Here is a 14,043-nt window from a genome sequence, read left to right on the forward strand (position 1 = left end):
TTCTAGCTCGACTGACCATACGATGTCCATCCAACGGTCGTAGTGCTTCTTCAACCTCTGGTCTTCTTGCTCCAGCCGCCCAAAGCAGCGCCGGTCGTGCCGCCTGCTCCTGCCTCCCGTGGCCGGCTGTGCTGCCGCAGAGGCCTCACTGCCTCCATACTACTCCCACCGTTGGCCAGGCCATCCCTCCACTCCACTCACCCACACCCCCTGTTATTCTGCGGCGACGGCAGCGCAACCGAACCAGTGAACCCTCGTACTCCTCTCCGCGTGGGCATCCACTGCCGCGTCTTCCCCGGCTCTATGTCGTCCCCTTCATAGGCCTCGCCGTCGTCCACCGCTGTGGTGCTCTCGGCGCGGCGTGGTCAATGTGGTCAATGACCGAATTCCATCGGAAGAATACTGTACATGAAGAGGCTGACAGCTGGGTCCACGGCAGCCGCAAGGAAGTGCCTCCTTATTATGCAGAAAATAATTATTCCACCACCTGACAGCAGGGACCCACGGACGGGCCACCAGTATTTCGCGAAAAAAACGTTTGCCCCTGACTGCTGGGACCCACCGACGGGCCACCATATTTCGCGAAAAAAATTCCCTCTGCTGTCAGCTCAGACCCACCGGAAGTGCCTCCTTATTACGCACAAAAAATGAATACCCCCTGCTAGCTGGGAACCACCTTTGTGGGAGGCTGACTTGTGGGCCTACTAAGTTCACGGGGACGGAGGGCTTTGTCAACTTAGTCAATATAAACGATTCTAGCTCCAGTGACCGTACAATGTCCATCCAACGGCCGTAGTGCTTCTTCAACCTCTGGTCTTCTTGCTCCAGCCGCCCAAAGCAGCGCCGGTCGTGCCGCATGCTCCTACTTCCCGTGGCTGGATGTGCTGCCGCGGAGGCCTCACCGCCCCCTACTATTCCTACCGCTGGCCAGGCCCTACGGCGATGGCAGCCTCACACCACAGCCGAACCAGTGAACCCTCGTACTCCTCTCCGCGCGGGCTTCCGCTACCGCATCTTCCCCGGCTCCCCGTCTGTCGGTGTACTAGAATAGGGGTACCCTAGTACCCCGAACTTGTGCACGGGCAGTTGCAGCACCCCGCTGCAAAGGTTTGCCGGGCGAACGCCAAGATCCACCAAGGTTCCCTTGGAGCCATCCAAGAACAAAGTATTTAAGCTAAGGAGACAAGACCCCGGCAAGAGGAGCTTGCCGGGAAGGCCAACCAAGGCTCTCCAAGGAACTTGCCGCGACGCGCCACGCGCTCCGGCAAGGCAGCAAGACCCTGGCAAGAGGAGCTTGCCGGGAAGACTAAACAAGGTACACTGAGGCCCGGTGAGCGACGAGCTTCTGGGCCCAGCGAAGATAACGACAGTCGCAAGGCGCTTGCCGCGGCAGGCGGCCACTCTGCGTCCACGCTCCAGCGCATCCACCAATGTGTCGCTCTGGGGGCCTCTCCGGGCGCGCGTGGTGGGAGGCTGTGCAGCCAGCGGTACGCAGTGGCATGCGAAGCTGACAAGATCACCATCGTGGCGAACGGTGGCGCCCCTAACGGTCCTTTTCTGCACTGTTCGGGCGACTCAGACGGGCATTTAATGCCCTTGTCCCCTGCCGTCAGAGTTAGGTAGGGTGCACTGTACAAGCAACTGTATCAACTACCCCGCTTTTTACGTTTTTACCCTCCTCTGCGTTGCCACCTGTCGGTGACCCCTTTAGCGTATAAAAGGAGGCCCATGCGCAACGTAGGGGGGGTTCGGTTCGGGGCCTCGGACAGTCGGCTTCGATTCATTCGTAGCCCAGAAAACATCACACTCTCGCTTGGGAGAGCAAGAACACCAGATAATACAACCAGACAAGCAGCAGTAGGAGTGTTATCTCTTCGGAGAGCTCCGAAGCTGGGTAAACTCCTCGTGTGCCTCGCCTCGATCTGCTCTTCGTGCGACCTTGGCCCCCCGCCGAACCGAAAGGGGCCCGGTCCGCCGGCCCCATAGTTGTTCGTGGATCAGTTTCCCCGACATCTTTGGCGCGCCAGGTAGGGGGTGTTGAGATTGTGTGAACCAGATCCGGCGTTCACACGAGCTAGATCTTTATTCCCTTCATCAACATGCCACCGAAGAAGAAGACTTCGGCAGCAGCCGCTCCATCCACGTCACTTCCACCACCGTTGGAGCAAACGAGTGGTGGGATGGACGCCGGCGGAAGAAAGGACATCGATGAGGAAGCTCATGATGCCGCCAGGTCCAAGAACAAGGCTGCACAAACCTCGGCAACTATACATGTTCCCCGCCACTCTCAGGAGGCGCAAGATCAACAGCGTCATGACACTAGCAGTGCCATACGCATGATAGCCCAAGACCAAGCTGGTGGATCTCAGGGCGCTCAAGATCAGCATGCACGCCAGCGTGCTGACACGAGCGGGGCACGGTCGCCTGGACGGGATACTGCTCCTTCTAACATAGTTAGAAGTTCGAGCACGTCCCGTTCCTCGCACCGTCCGCCACTGCCACCCACCACTCCAGCAGAAGCTTTGGCGCAAGCTCAACTTCTCGTAGATTACCCTCCGACGTCAGACAAGATCGACGAATGGAGAGCCACCATTCAGAGTCTCATCGGCTACGCCAACGGCGACACTCCATGGCGGTCGAGCGCGTCGCCGCCGCGACAGGACCGCCGGACGCGAGCCGGTGGCGACGAAACGGGCGGAGGTGCAACTACCATGCAATCACCGCCCCGAAGGCCAAGATCGCCGACTCGCTGGATCCACCTCGACAGCGACTCCACTGCATCGTCGGATCCACGGGCTCGTTGCGATCAGCGCCAAGTTCTTCATGATCGACAACAAGAAGACGCTCGAACCCGCATCGAGCGCTGAAGAGAAGCGCGACGTCAATCTGACAAGCGTGCTGGGCCCTCTGTTGACATGCATGCGCCAGGGGAACCAGGCGATCTGCCGTACGTGGTAGGTTGTCCTGCGTTCACTCGTGAGCTGCGGCAAGTCCAGTGGCCCAGTACAAAGAACTTCAAGCCAGACGTACCGGAGAAGTACGACGGCAAGATGCATCCGTCAAAGTTCCTCAGCATCTACACCATTGCGGTACAAGCTGCCGGGGGACAAGATGACAAGATCCTTGCCAACTAATTCCCGCTGGTGCTCAAGCCCAACGTCAGATCCTGGCTCATGCACTTGCCGGACAACTCCATATCCTCTTGGGCTGATCTGTGCCATCAGTTTGTTGGCGCCTTTACCGGCGGACACAAGCCTCATGGCCAAGAGAGTGATCTTCATATGCTCACCCAGAAGGAAGGAGAGCCCCTGCGCAAGTACATTCAGAGATTCAGTAGCGTGCAGCACAACATCCCAGACGTCCACCCTGCCGCGGTGATCAGCGCGTTCCATCAGAACATGCGGAACCGCAGGATGTGGGAGGAAATGGCGATGTGCAAGATCAGGGACGTCAGTGAGTTATATGCACTGGCCGACAAGTGTGCGCGTGCTGAGGAAGGGAGGAGACTCCCCGGAGAAAATATAGGAGCGGGAGGATCTGACAGCGAAGATGCTGCCCCGACAAGGAAAAACCAGCGGCGGAACAACAGAAGGAGGAAAGGCAAAGAAGTGCTAGTTGTTGAGCAGTCCGGCAACGGTGGCGGCGCCAAGGAAGCCAAACTGGTGACTCCGGCAAGGAGGTTGCCGCGGAGGTGGCGGTCGCCGACAAGCAGGACGGCACCAATAAGCAGTATTGCAAGATTCACCGCACCAAGGGCCATGATCTTCAGAACTGTAAGAGAGTCGAGCAGCTTGTTGAGCAACAGAAAGCTGAATACGAGCGGCGCGACAAAGAGAAGGCCCAGGAAGGAGCTGGTGGATCCGGCAAGAAACGTCCCGGCCGAGGAGGACGCCGCGGCAAGGCCAAGCAGCGGCGAGGAGACAGACCTCCTCGCGGCCGCGACAAGGATGAAGATGACGGCGACGATGAAGATATGGATGATGAGGAGACTGATGAGCAGGAGTTCCAGAAAGCCACAGAGGTCCTGTGCGTTGACGGTGGTGCTTCTCTGCATGCCTCGCACCGCCAACTCAAGCAGTGGGTGCGGGAAGTTAATGCAGCAGAACCACCCGTCGAGTCACGCAAGCCTCTGAAATGGTCCGGCACGCCTATCATCTTTGATATTGAGGACCACCCGGATCGCATAACTGCGGTCGGGTGCTTGCCGATGTTGGTCTTACCAACAATCCGCAACCTCAAGGTCACTAAGATGCTAGTTGACGGTGGGGCCGGCTTGAACCTGATCTCCTCCGCGGTGCTCCAGAAACTCCAGATCCCTGACACCGAGCTCGAAGAGACCGGCACGTTTCAAGGAATTAACCCGGGAAGGAGCAAGCCAAAGGGAAAGATCACGTTGCCGGTAACATTTGGCAGTGAGCTGAACTTCAGGACTGAGAGGGTCACGTTTGACGTTGCCGACATTCCATTACCTTATAATGGAATCCTTGGCCGTCCAGCACTCGCCAAGTTCATGGCAGCCTCTCACTATGCGTACAACATACTGAAAATGCCAGGCCCAATAAGTGTCATCTCTGTCCCAGGCGACAAGAAGGATGCTCTTATTTGTGCCGACAAGATCTACCGGGAAGCAGCAGCTGCAGCAGAACGGAGGGCACTTGACGCTGAAGCTCCCGGGGGGAAGAAGAAGACTAAGTCCGGCAAGAGCTCTGATGCCTACTCCGGCAAGCGCACCTCCTCGGAGTGCTGCGCTACCGTCGAGGACGCACCATCGAGCTCCACCGGCAAGTGTAAGAAGGCAATGGCAGCTCCACCTGAGACTAAGAAGGTGTCCGCCAAGGAGGATGGCACTGGTGGTACCTTCACCATCAGCGCCACTCTTGACCCCAAATAGGAAAGCGCACTCGTTGCTTTCCTGCGGGCGAATGTCGACGTGTTTGCGTGGCAACCGTCTGATATCCCCGGTGTTCCCAGGAAAGTGATTGAGCACCACCTTGTCGTCTGTCCTCATGCGCGGCCCGTCAAGCAGAGAGTCAGGAAGCAGGCAGTAGAGCGCCAAGAATTCATCGCAGAAGAAATCAAGAAGTTGGAAGTAGCAGGCCTTGTCAGAGGAGTACGCCAACCCCAGATGAATAAATTCCAGAAACGTGCATCCCCGTCAAAGAGGCAAGCAAAGAGTGGATGATGTACTTTGATGGTGCCTTCTCGCTGCAAGGCGCCGGTGCAGGTGTGTTGCTTGTCGCACCTACCGGAGAGCACCTCAAGTACGTAGTCCAGATGCATTTTCCCAAAGAGCAAGCAACCAACAATACTGCAGAGTATGAAGGATTGCTTGCCGGTCTCAGAATGGCAGCAGACCTTGGGATTAAGAAGCTCATTGTCAGGGTGACTCACAGCTTGTCGTCCGACAAGTGAACAAGAACTACCAGAGTCCGTTGATGGAAGCGTATGTCGATGAAGTGAGGAAGCTAGAAGATCACTTTGACGGCCTACAAATGGAGCATATCCCAAGAGCTCAGAATGATATTGCTGATGGCCTGTCAAAGTGCGCCGCACTAAAGTTACCTGTGGAACCAGGGATCTTTGTGCTTAAGTTGACTCAACCATCCGTAACACCATCAACTGGACAAAGCAAGAAGAGGAAGTTGGTTTCTGGTGACTACTTTCCGGCAGAGCTCCCCGAAGCCGCCGCCAAGAAAGTCCCCAAGATCAACACCAAGGATGCTGAGGGGCAATCTGCTCCGGCAAGCCTTATGGTTTGTTCCGTTGAAGCAGACGCTCCCGACAAGTTTTGCTCCGGCAAGCTTGCCGGGGAACATCAAGCTCCGGCAGGGCCGCAAGCCCTTGCCGTAGAAGCGGACGTTCCCGCAGCAGCAGATGTGCCTTTAGCCCTTGTTGTCGAGCCACAAGCTCCACCATGGGCATAGCAGATTGTCCATTTCCTTCAGACAGGAGAACTTCCTGAAGAGCAAGAAGAAGCGGAAAGAGTAGCCCGGCAGTCAAGTATGTACCAGTTTGTCGATAGCATACTGTACAGAAGAAGACTCAACGGTGTGAAATTGAAGTGTATTCGCCGGGAAGATGGACAAAAGCTGTTGGCGGAGATACATGGAGGCATATGTGGCCACCACATTGGCGCAAGAGCACTTGCCGGCAAAGCTTTCCGGCAAGGTTTATTTTGGCCGACAGCCCTCCAGGATGCAACTGCACAAGTAACCAAGTGTGAAGCGTGCCAGTTCCACTCCAAACAGATACACCAGCCAGCTCAAGCTCTCCAGACAATCCCTTTATCCTAGCCATTTTCGGTCTGGGGGCTCGATATCCTCGGCCCCTTCCCTCGAGCTGTCGGGGGCTTTGAGTACTTGTACGTCTCAATCGACAAGTTCACAAAGTGGCCGGAAGTGCAGCCAGTGAGGAAGGTGACAGCACAGTCAACAGTCAAGTTCTTCAGGTCGATTGTTTGCCGTTTCGGGATCCCTAACAGGATCATCACCGACAACGGCACGCAATTCACGAGCCGCACCTTCATGCAGTACGTCCAAGACCTTGGCGCCAAGGTCTGCTTCGCTTCTGTTGCTCATCCAAGAAGCAACGGTCAAGCAGAGAGGGCAAATGCTGAAGTGCTGCGCGGGCTCAAGACCAGAACTTTCGACAGGCTGCACAGGTGCGGAAGAAACTGGATCGAGGAGCTGCCGGTGGTTCTTTGGTCGAGCAGAACGACGCCAAATCGAGCCACTGGTCAGACACCTTTCGCTCTAGTCTATGGAGCAGAGGCAGTTCTCCCCACGGAACTCGTATACGGATCACCTCGAGTGCTCGCTTATGATGAGCTTGAGCAAGAATAGCTGCGGCAAGACGACGCGCTGCTCCTTGAGGAATATCGTCTTCAGGCTGCTGTACGAGCTGCTCGATACCAGCAAGCTTTGTGCCGCTATCATAGCCGCAAAGTTAAAGCCAGAGGCTTCGAGGAAGGCGACCTTGTTCTTTGGCGCGTTCAGTCCGCCAAGAATTCCAACAAGTTGACGCCGAAGTGGGAAGGCCCTTATCGGGTAAGACGAGTCACAAGGCCTGGCGCTGTCCGCCTTGAGACTGAAGATGGCATTCCAGTGAGCAACTCTTGGAACATAGAACATCTTCGTAAGTTTTTCCCATAAGGCGCAGTTGCCGGAACCCGTTCCGGCAACCACCTTTTGTACAAGTCTTGCCGCTGTTGCATGTAATCCTTTGTACAAAGCCGGGCGCAGATCCCGTGCATAAGTAAAACCCCATGTGCTCCGCACAGCTTGTCCATTTCATGCGTTAGTTCCTTTCTTGCATGTGATTATCTGACACTTTGTGCAGCACTTACATCCGGTAAGCAGTAACGAGCCGAAGAGCTCCATATTATTATTTTCTCTTCTTTCTTTTTCTTTTAAAGGAAAAGAAGGTTCTCTCGCACACAAGTTTGCCGGGGGGAAGGAGAAGATTGTGGTATGGGCCAGGCATCGTTCAAACAAGGACTTGCCTTATCGGGAAGCAAATGACAGAAAAGCTAAGTTGCCAAAGTTTGAGCAATCACTTTTTTAAATTTTTGAGTTATCTTCCTCGAACGACCCTGCTTTGTATGGAAAACCTGTGCGCGGAGGAACCAACTCGTGGCTAGTTGCGCCCTTAATTTGTTTCGAGTCCGCTCAACAGCTTAAGCGTGCTGCATCTAGTCACGACAAGGTTTCTTGTCGGAAGTAGCGCCGCCAGCAGGCTGCTGAAGTTCCGCACTCAGCGCTCGCGGCTCGGGCGCCTGCGCCGGCAAGTTCCCTAGAAGCGTAGGGTGAAAACATACAAAGGAAGGAATCTAGTAGAGGAAATAACATTGCAATTGATAACAGAAATAAAGTTATATTACAAAGATAACTTGTCGCAGCTCTAACAGACTGTTTTCATAACATGACTAGCAGCGACAAGGGAAAAGAAGAAATGGGCGGCCTAATCTACGCGTCCGCCCTCGACTCTCTTGATCTCGCTCACCTTGTCCACAATGGGTGCGACAAGGGCCGTGAGTGCATCCAGATCGGCGTCAGGCGGCAAAGACCTGAGGACGTTGGTGAAGCTGAGGCCTGGATTGCGGAAGGCTACCTTCATCAGCACCTTCTGGAGAACCCCGGCGCAGATTTTGCGCGACTCGTCGGCCAGCTGCTTCGGGATCCTCTCCCGGAGCCGCTGGAGTGTCGTCGCCACGCCCTTGAAGAATAGGCTGAGCTTGGCGCTGGGCTGAAGGCTCTCGTCGGAAGGATACCCAAAGTCCTCCATCCCTAGCTGCGCCAGCTCCTCGTTGATGACGGTGGCAGTGTTCACCAGACCCTTGGTCCAGTGCTCCACTGTGTCTCTGAATGAGTTCTGGGTAACTGCAATGCTCTCCAGCAGCGCCGCGTCAGCCTTGACCTTCTCCGACAAGGTCTTCTCCCGCTCCTTGACGGCCTCCAGCGTCTGCGTCAGCGTGGCCAGCTTCAGCTCCAGGTCTGCTTTGGAATCCTTGGCCGCGCTGAGCTCCTTGCCCCTCTCAGCGAGAAGGCCTTGCAGCTCACCATGGGCGGCAGCATCCTTCTCGCGCTCACGCTTGAGCGCGGCAAGCTCCTCGCCGCTCTTCCCAATATCGGCCTCCAGCTGTGCCACCTTCTTCTCTAGCTCTTTCTTGGCGGCCTCTGCAGTTGCCGCGGCGTCCTTTGCCTCCTTGAGCGCCCCGCCAAGTGCTCGCTCACGCTCGGCGAGCTCTTCCTCGTAGCTGTCGAGGTGGGCCTTCCGCTGCACTAGTTCACCTTCCCGCGCGGACTGCTTCTCGGCGGCCAGCCTTTGTTCCTCCTCAGCCTCGGCCTTCTCGAGAAGAAAGTCCGTGCGCTCCTCATCGACTCGCTCCCGCTCCTGCGCCAGAGACCGGAGAGCTTCTTGATTTTGGCCCCGGAGCTCTTCCGTGCGCTTTTCCATGTCAACTCCCGCCTTCGCGACAAGCGCTTCCCGGGAAGCCAGCTTGGCTTGCCGGGTGTGGTAGAGTGACAGCAGCTTTCGCAGTAGCTGCTCCTCCTCAGGCTCGCCGCTGCTGCTGCCGGGCGCGTCGACCTATGACAGTCCAGCAGAGGCGAGCACCTCCCCGTCAAAAGTCTCCCCCTCGACCGGCGCCCTGGAGCTCGACGCCCAGGGCAGCTTGATGAAGATATTGTCACCGGCCTGCAAGTAGACGCCGGGCTGGGGCTCCTCGGAGCCCGGCTCCGCAGAAGCGGCAGAGGGTTCGGCGGTCGGTGTAGCGCCCGGCGCTCCTGCGGCCTCAGGGTCGTCAGTGCGATCGCCCGACCCCTCGCCGGCTTCCGCAGCAGCAGCCCCGGCGGCCTCCTTGCCGGCGGTCTCATCAGCACCGGCACCTTCCTCGCCGGCGCCCTCTGTCTCCATTGGCTCAGCCGAAGATGGGTCTTAAGAACGAAGAAGGGAGGAAAATCAATCAAAAATCCAAGAAAGGAAAAATGGAAGAAGCAGAACCCAAGGGAAAGTTTCTGGGCAAGTGGATTACCTGCGCCAAGATCTTCAGTTGCGGCCTCGGTCGCCGCAGGATCAGCAGTGTCGTCCCTTGCCGGAAAGTCCCCCCTTGCCAGAGAGCGCTCCCTTGCCGGGGACTCCTCCCATGGCGGCGCAGTCGAAGCAGGTGGCACTTCAGGACCGGCCTCCGGGCGCTCCTGATGAGGCTGCTCTGCTCCTGCACAAGTCAACAAGCAAGAAATCAACAAAGGAAAAAGCACTAAAGCGCGCCCCGGCAGCAGAAGGCTAAACTATGAACTTACGCTGGGGGCTGCGCTTGGAGCTGCTCGGAGGGGTGATTGCCGGGTCCGTCAAGGTGGTCTCGGGCCCGCCTCCTGCTGACACGATGGGGTCATCCTCGATGACGATCACTGCGGCCTTGGCCCTCTTCGCCGCTCTCTGGGCCATTGTTCTGAAAAGAAAGGAGTCCAGATTGGAGCAAGTCAGATGCAAGATATAAACAACAAGATTGAAGGATCATAAGAGCACCAAAGTAACTCACTCTTCTTCCTCCTCGTCAGAGCTGAGCGCGGAAAGATCGAAGTCCGGCCCTCCTCCAGTGCGGCTGGGTGGAGGAGTAGGATCCCTTGCCCGCTTGGCGGGGGCAGTGGCAGTGGCCCGGGAAGATCCCGCTCCAGTTGCCGCTGTTGTGTGAGGCGCTCCTGCGGCAACATTGCTTGCCGCGGTGGAGCGCGTCGCGCGGCTCGGTGGCTGTGGAGCCGGCTGCCGCCCCGATGTGTCCCCGGCCCTGCGAAGGCGCCTCCTTGGCGGGGCCGGGGGCTCCGCCTGCGGCAAGTTCTCTGAAGGCTCAGCCTCCTCCTCGCCGGCCTCGCTCGACTCGGCTTCGTAATCGGTAGGCTCCTCTTCGCCCATGAACTCCGCGCGTTCGGCAAGGTTTGCCGCCTCTGCAGCCTCCGCCTCCTCCACAGTAAACCCAAACACACCCGCAGCAGCTGCGGCCGCAGCCTCTTCCGCCCTAGTAGCGATGAGCTGCAGCTCCTCGTCGGTAGTGTCATGGGTGAGGCTCTTCTGCTCGTCGGCGCGGACCGGCACTTCCTCCAAGGTGTCGAAGAATGCTCGCACAACGTCATCCGCAGGCTCTTGCCAAGTTGGGACGATGCCGTGTGAATCGCACAACGGCATCATGGCGCAGATCCGGTCAAGCGAAGAGTTATTGCACAAAGGAACTACGCCCCTCGGCAGTGTGAATGGATGCTGGGGGTCGCGTTTGAATAATTCCAAGAGCATTGCATCCAACTCCAAGACGGTGAAGTTGTAGTTGAGGCCCGGCCGCAGCCTCATGATGTCCGCCGAATTCTTGAATTCCCAGGCGGGCCTCCCCCTCTCCTGCAGGGGGGCAATGCGGCGGCGGAGGAAATCTGCCCCGACAGCACCTACGGTGAGCCCGGCAAGCCTGAGGCGAAGAATCCTAGTGATGGCGATCTTCAGCCTCTCGTCTTCCGGGGCCACGTTGCTCCAGTCATTGCCGCGCACTATTGGAGTTTGGCGCATGGCGGTGAAGGGCTGCGGATCCTCCTCGACGATCCAACACCACTCCGCTCTCCACTCCTCCCACTTGCTGCGGAGCTCACCCTCCAAGTACGCATCCTTCTTGCCGACTCTCGAGATCCAAGCAATCCCTCCGGCAAGCGGCTCTCCTCTCTCTACCGGAGGCATGAAGTAATGGCGGAAAAGGGCTACACTAGGGTGGACTCCGACAAAGTTTTCGCACAAGTGTGCGAAAACTGCCATGGTCAGGACAGCATTAGGGGTGAAGTCAAGGAGGCGGAAGCCATATGTGTTCATAATGTCACAAAAGAACTCCGAGAAGGGCGGGCAGAGCCCGCAATAGAAGAATAGCGGGAAGAACGGGTACCCATTTGGAGCCGACTCCGAGGCAGCGGCTGGGAGTACCCTCGTGCGCGGATGCGCACGCGTCTCCGTCGCCCAAAAGAGGTAGAAGTACTCCCTCAGCTCCTGCAAGCCGAGCTGGGGGTGAAGATCGCCCGCTCCTTCTGCAGCGCCGCGAGCCGCTGCGCCTCGGCCGACTTCACGCCCTTTCCCTTGTCGGCTTTCGGGGCCATGGCGGAGGTGGTGGGGAAGGTCGACGGCGTGGTGATGCTGGTGGCAATAGGGGGAGTGGAACGCTGCTCTCTCGGCTTCGAGAAGAAGGGGGGAGCAGCGGAGTTTGTGAAGAAGGAGTAGCAGCAACCAGCGAGGGGGAACGAACTGCCCCTGTTTCCTCTGCTTATAAAGAGGGACAGGGCGGACGTTTCGGCCTTCCTAATAAACAACCACACACGATCTCTCCCACGATGCCGCATTCAACGCGTGCCATTATGGGAGAGTGCGGTGGATACGGAAAAAGATTTGGCGTGGCCCAGCCCGCGTGTGCCCGTGCCCTGACTTGGGCCTGGCCCAACAGCGCTCGGCACCGTGTCTGGCCCAGGCCTGGGGGCTCCTGTCGGTGTACTAGAATAGGGGTACCCTAGTACCCCGAACTTGTGCACGGGCAGTTGTAGCACCCCGCTGCAAAGGTTTGCCGGGCGAACGCCAAGATCCACCAAGGTTCCCTTGGAGCCATCCAAGAAAAAAGTATTTAAGCTAAGGAGACAAGACCCCGGCAAGAGGAGCTTGCCAGAAAGGCCAACCAAGGCGCTCCAAGGAACTTGCCACGACGCGCCACGCGCTCCGGCAAGGCAGCGAGACCCCGGCAAGAGGAGCTTGCCGGGAAGACTAAACAAGGTACACCGAGGCCCGGTGAGCGACGAGCTTCTGGGCCCAGCGAAGATAACGACAGCGGCAAGGCGCTTGCCGCGGCAGGCGGCCACTCTGCGTCCACGCTCTAGCGCATCCACCAACGTGTCGTTCTGGGGGCCTCTCCGGGCGCGCGTGGCGGGAGGCTGTGCAGCCAGCGGTACGCAGTGGCATGCGAAGCTGACAAGATCACCATCGTGGCGAACGGTGGCGCCCCTAACGATCCTTTTCTGCACTGTTCGGGCGACTCAGATGGGCATTTAATGCCCTTGTCCCCTGCCGTCAGGGTTAGGTAGGGTGCACTGTACAAGCAACTGTATCAACTACCCTGCTTTTTACGTTTTTACCCTCCTCTGCGTTGCCACCTGTCGGTGACCCCTTTAGCGTATAAAAGGAGGCCCATGCGCAACGTAGGGGGGGTTCTGTTCGGGGCCTCGGACAGTCGGCTTCGATTCATTCGTAGCCCAGAAAACATCACACTCTCGCTTGGGAGAGCAAGAACACCAGATAATACAACCATACAAGCAGCAGTAGGAGTGTTATCTCTCCGGAGAGCTCCGAAGCTGGGTAAACTGCTCGTGTGCCTCGCCTCGATCTACTCTTCGTGTGACCTCCGCCCCCCGCCGAACCAAAAGGGGCCCGGTCCGCCGGCGCCATAGGTGTTCGTGGATCAGTTTCCCCGACACCGTCGTCCCCTTCCTAGGCCTCGCCGTCGTCCACCACCCTGGTGCTCTCGGCACGGCGTGGTCAACATGGTCAAGGAACGACTTCCATCGGATGTGGACTATATGTGGAGAGGCTGACAGCTGGGTCCACGGCCGCAGCAAGGAAGTGCCTCCTTATTACGCGGAAAATAATTATTCCTCCACCTGACAGCGGGGACCCACCGGATGGGCCACCGTATTTCGCGAAAAAAATGTTTCCCCCTGACTGCTGGGACCCACCAGCTGCACCTTCGCACACAAGGAAGTGCGTCCGGGCAAAAAAAAAACGATTCACCCCCCTGATTGCTGGGACCCACCAGCTACATCTTCGCACGCAAGGAAATGCGTCCGGGCAAAAAAACGATTCGCCCCCCTGACTGCTGGGACCCACCAGCTACATCTTCGCACGCAAGGAAGTGCGTCCGGGCAAAAAAAAACGATTCGCCCCCCTAACTGCTGGGACCCACCAGCTACATCTTCATAGGCAAGGAAGTGCTTGACAGTCGGGACCCACCTGGTCGAAGCGTATGTAGTGTTGTCATTATGGTCCCGAACTTGTACGTACATATATACTGGTGGATGTACAGGCGCGCATGTGTCGTAGTAGAGGCGCGCACGTAGCATGTACACATACTTACAGCAGCGAGGGTGCAAGAAAGAAAATACGGCCACGTACGTACATACGGGCAGGGTCTTGAACACCTACTCGCGCATACGTACATGGCTGGGTCAGAACAGAGAAACAGTTTTATCGTCGTGTTCATGGGGAGCCAACCGGCTGGGTCGGAACGGAATGTGTGGTCGTGTTCATCAGGAAAGCTAGGACGGAACAGGCGATGGAAACGAGGCCTGGCGTACCGCACAACGGAGGAAACGGACCTCCTACGTTCGTAACGGGGTCCTGTTGATCGGGAGGGGTGTGGCGTACCGCAAAACGGAGGAAACAGACCTCCTACGGTCAAAATGGGGGTCCTGTTGATCGGGAGGGGTGTGGCGTACCGCAAAACGGACGAAACAGACCTCCTACGGTCGAAACGGGGGTCCT

This window comes from Triticum dicoccoides, chromosome 7B (genome assembly GCF_002162155.2).
Source record: "Triticum dicoccoides isolate Atlit2015 ecotype Zavitan chromosome 7B, WEW_v2.0, whole genome shotgun sequence".
NCBI classification, from domain to species: Eukaryota; Viridiplantae; Streptophyta; class Magnoliopsida; order Poales; family Poaceae; genus Triticum; species Triticum dicoccoides.